Source organism: Crocuta crocuta, unplaced genomic scaffold (assembly GCF_008692635.1).
Source record: "Crocuta crocuta isolate KB4526 unplaced genomic scaffold, BGI_CrCroc_1.0 scaffold531, whole genome shotgun sequence".
Taxonomy (NCBI): Eukaryota; Metazoa; Chordata; class Mammalia; order Carnivora; family Hyaenidae; genus Crocuta; species Crocuta crocuta.
The window spans coordinates 1,871,654-1,876,588 of NW_027531997.1; the positions used below are offsets into that span (position 1 = coordinate 1,871,654).

Genomic DNA, 4,935 nt, shown 5'->3' on the forward strand with positions numbered 1-4,935 from the left:
GCACACATAAAAATCCTCAATAAAATACTAGCAAACGATCCAAGCATATTTAAAGATTATACACCAGGAACAAGTGAGTTTTACTCCAGGAATGTAAGGAAATTCATCAGTGTAATGTACACATAAATAGAATGGAGGTGAAAAGCCACGGGGTCATCTCCATTGATGCAAAAGAACCACTTGACGAAATACCCGTTTATAAAATTCAATACAATAGGAAGTTCCTCAGGTGAAAAGCCCACAGCCAGTATTATACTCAATAGTGAAAGACTAGAATCCTTCCCATGAGGAACAGAAGGTTGCCGGTTATTGTCACTTCAAGAGTTTACTGGAAGTTTTAGCTATAGCAAAATTAGGCCAAAAAATGAAATAAAAGCCATCCAAATTGGAAAATCTTTTTGCAGATGACACGATTTCTAATACATGGAGTATCCCAAAGAATACACACACACATACGCACCAGGTTATTAATTGGATTTGGCAAGGATTTGGCCACTTTGCCAAATCCATTTAATATAAGGTGAATATGCAACAGTGCAGAGCCTGCTTTGCATCCTCTGCCCCTCCCCCACTCATGCACGCTCTCTCTCAAATAAAGATTAAGAAATACAAGGGGTGAGGGTTTATACATTTATTTGTACTTCCATTTCATAGCTTGGAGCAGGTGGTGTGATTATGGGTCACTGATCCCCCAACAAAGGTACCGGTGCTGGGACCATTTAGTAGAGGTAAAGGACCTGGAAGAGGAGGAAGAATTCCTGCAGGTAGAGGTGGTGCTGGTAGAGCTGGTGGGGGGGATGGCCCTCTTGCCTGTGGATGCAGTGGAGGTCCTTGAATTCATGAGCAACCTCCAAGTCCATGTTCCTATAATATAAATAAGCCACTCTTTAAATACTTGTAATAGAATATGCAGCCCAGAACGCATAGTAATAGACACCTAAGACTTAATTTATCAGCATTCAGTGATATAACACTACGTGCAAAGGACTTGTATAGGTATTTGATGAGCATTTTTTTATTTTTTTTGAGAGAGAGTGAGCAAGCATGAGTGGGGAAGGGGCTGGGGGACAGAGGATCCAAAGCAGGCTCCCCTCTGACAGTAGAGAGCCAGATGCGAGGCTCAAACTCAAAAACCATGGGATCATGACCTGAGCCACAGTCAGACATGTAAACTGACTGAGCCACCCAGGCGCCCCAGGATGAGCATCTTAAACAATACATAATGACTACTTTAGAGAGAGAACGTGAGTGAGTAGGGAAAGGGCAGAGAGATATAAAATCCCAAGCAGGCTCCACAGTGTCAGTGCAGAGCCCAACGTGGGTCTCGATCCCACAAACAGATCATGACCTGGGCTGAAACCAAGAATCCAGACAATTAACCAACTGAGCCACCCAGGCACTCTTCTCAAAGGTCTTGGGAAATAGTATTCCAAAATAATGAAAGCCTAGATTTCATGATAAACCTATGCAAAGGAGAATTAGTCTATCTGGTATGGGCCAGTTAGACTAGTTGCTTCAGATTTATATAATACAAGGTCCTGAGTTGATCCCTAAGGGAGCACCAAGAGTCCGTCTCACAACATCCATGACGGAGCTCTTTTCTAATAATGATAAGTATTGTCCCCGTGCAAATGGAGATTACTTATCAAAAATGTTTCCTTACTTTTGATCCTCATCAGGACCCCGTAATGTAGAGGGGCACCTGGGTAGCTCCGTCAGTTAATCGTCTGACTCTTGATTTTAGCTCAGGTCATGATCTCACAGTTTGTGGGATCAAGCCTCACATTGGCCTCTACGCTGACAGTGCAGAATCTGCTTGGGTTCTCTCCTCTGCTCCTCCCACCTATGCTTGCTTCCCCTCTCTCTCAAAGTAAATAAGCAAACTTAAAAAAAACTTAAAATCTAATGTAATTGTAGATAGGATAAGTACTTTCATCTCACTACTTACGGAAGAGTTACCAAACTCCAAAAATTTAAGCGAGTGGTCAGATGTCTTAGACTTAATCAATTCTAAAGCTTAGACTTCCTAATAATGATTTTAAGTGTAATGGGATCTTTCAGATCCCATGTCCACCTACAGATAGTAGTTGAAACTTAAAGAGGTGTACAGAGCTTCCGGAATTACTAAAATTATTGAGGATTTGCTTTTTCAAAGGAAATACCATGGACCCAGTTTTTCAAATCATCATGAAAATTTCCTCTCAGCAGTTTTGTTTCCACAACATCCAGGGCAGTTGAAGAAACTAGGGAGCTTTTGCCCGACCTGAAAAAGATACGTGTTTTGAAAAATCTTATTTCCAGAATTATGGAAACTAGAATGCATTAACTGCCAGTAAGTCTGCTTGTGGTCACATTTTCCTGCCGTCTGACAAGATCATTTTCTGCCGCTGAACTCCCTGTGACAGGCCACAAAGTCTATATAATTCCATTACCTTGGTCTGATGTTGCTGGAATTGTGTTCCAAAGTCTTTGAATCTTTATTCCTTTTTTTGCAGCTTGTCTTGAACTTACGGTCAGGTTTGGAAGTCTTCATTTTTGTACAACAACCGCCACTATAAATGTACAACATACTTTCAGGAAAGTCTTAAATAGCATTATGTATTAAGTAGATGGAGGAATTTTTGCTTGTTGAGGTCTCAGACATTCAGAAGTTTAGGGTTTTTGATTATTTTTATGACACTTAAGTACTGGGTGGGGGGCAGGGCTGGTTGGGTAGTGTTAGCAAGATGAAGTATGCCCGTGACCCACGGTATAAAGCCATTTCTCACTTACAGAAAATAAAAACGAGAAAATGAGAGAAGTTTTTTCTTCATATGTGAACACATTAATTGTTCTGCTGTTGAAAGTCAAGGCTTAGAAGTATAATCAATTAGGAAGCAAATCCTCATAATAAGCCATTAGCATCAAATGCCAGTGAGGTTACAGAATGCAGGAACTCGCATTCACTCCCGGTGGCAATGTAGAATGTCACCCGAGAAGATAGTTCGGAACTGTCATACAAAACTAAACCTACTCTTACTATTGTGCAAAAACATATCTGCACAGAGGCCTGCGCATGAATGTTTATAGCGGCTTTATTCGTCAATTACCAAAACACGGAAGCCACCAAGCTGTCCATCCATAGGTGAATGGATAAACGAACTGTGCCACATCCAGACAACAGGATGTAAGTGGAATAAAAGAAACGAGCGATCAAGCTACAAAAAGCCATGGAGAAATATTAAATGCATGTTGCTAAGTGAAAACGCATATATAGGATTCCAACTCTATGTCATTCAGGAAAAGGCCAAAACTGTGTAGAGTAAAAAGATAGAGTTACGAGGGATTCCATGGGAGGGATGAGGAGATGGGATGAATAGGTGGAGCACAGGGAATGTTTTTAGGGTGGTTGAATTCTACTGTATGATAATGTAATGGTGGATACATACCCTCATATATTTGTGAAAGCCCACAGAAATGCAGCACAAATATTGATCTCTAGTGTGAATTATGGACTCATTACCAGTTGTAACAAATGTACTGCACGTGTACCACACAGCAAGCTGTCAGTAATAGAAGAAACTAGAAGGAGGAACCAAGCAAGGGATTATATGTGAACTCTGTACTTTACAGTCTAAAAAACCTAAAACTACTCAGAAAAAAAATTATTTTATTTTTTAAAAGTAATGTCTACACCCAATGTGGGGCTCAAACTCAAACCCTCCCAGATTAGGAGTCGCATGCTCTACCGACTGAGCCAGCTGGGCGCTCTTAACTGTATAACCTTGAAGAGAGATTGTACTGCTAGAATGCTCCAGTGGATGGACACTAATGCAAATGAGGATCTTTCTACTACAACCTTAATTATCTGGCATCCAAAAAGAGATGCTTCACAAAAATCTCACTGCAAATAGTTGATGTCTTCTGAGATGGCTAAGCAAACCACTTGTATTCCATGTTATGAGAATAAAGGTGTCAGGTGAAAATGCAGTACTAGGCCAGAGAGACCATCTGATGGGGGGGGTGAAGGGTTCCAGAATATACCATCCCAACGTATCCCTCTTTGGAATAGGGACTGTTTTAAGCTAAAGGCCATTGAGAACCAGTCAACATAGGAAAGGCTCCTAAAACAGCACGAGCTTTGTTTTGTAAAGGAAATTTCCATTGGTAAAAAGTGTCTCCCTCTCCCTCAGCAGGAAGAGGAGGGCTATTGCTATCTATTTTTCCCCAGCTTTATTGAGATATAATTGACATATAACATGGTGTACAGTTAAGGTGTACCACATGATTTGATGTGCGTATATCATTGATATATGTATAGTGCATGAAATAATCACCACACTAAGGTTAACACATCCATCACCATTACATAGTAACCTTTTGTGCATGTGTCCTGTGACCTTTTAAGGTCTCTCAGCAACTTGCATGTATACAGTACAGTGTATTACAGTCAGCATGCAGTACATCAGATCCCCAGAACTTACTCATTTTATAATTGGAAGTTTGCACCGTTGGACCACCTTTACTCATTTCCCCTGCCCTGCCCATCACTGGTCTACTCTGTTTCTTTGAATTAGTTTTTTTGTTTGGTTGGTTTTTTTTTAAAGATTCCTCCTAAGAGAGATCATATGATCTTGGTCTTTCTCTGTTTGATTTTATTTCACTTAGCGCAATGCCCTCAAACTTCATCCATGTTGTTGTAAATGATCAGATTTTCTTTTTTTCTAGGACCGAATAATATTACATTATGCGTGTATATGTATGTATATATATCACATTTTCCATTTTCTTTATCCATTCCCCTACCATTGGATATTAGGTTGTTTCTATGCTTTGTCAATTGTGAATTATGCTCCTATCAAGATAGGGCTGTAAATATCTCTTCAAAACAGTGATTTTATTTCCTTCAGATAAATACCCAGTAGGAGTGCTGAATCTCAGGTGCCCCCCGGAACC

The 4,935-nt window shown here is 40.3% G+C and overlaps 1 long non-coding RNA gene across 4 annotated transcripts in view; it reads right to left on the minus strand.

Moving 5' to 3' along the window:
- Positions 1-625: 625 nt before the first annotated feature.
- The window catches only part of LOC144240772 (uncharacterized), a 35,088-nt gene continuing 30,778 nt past the window's right edge, over positions 626-4,935 (minus strand). For all 4 annotated transcript variants that reach the window (XR_013337846.1, XR_013337849.1, XR_013337848.1 and 1 more), the window contains exons 4-5: positions 2,433-2,552; positions 626-864 (exon numbers count right to left, since the gene is read on the minus strand). This is a non-coding gene — a long non-coding RNA (uncharacterized LOC144240772). The remainder of the gene's footprint in view (positions 865-2,432; positions 2,553-4,935) is intronic.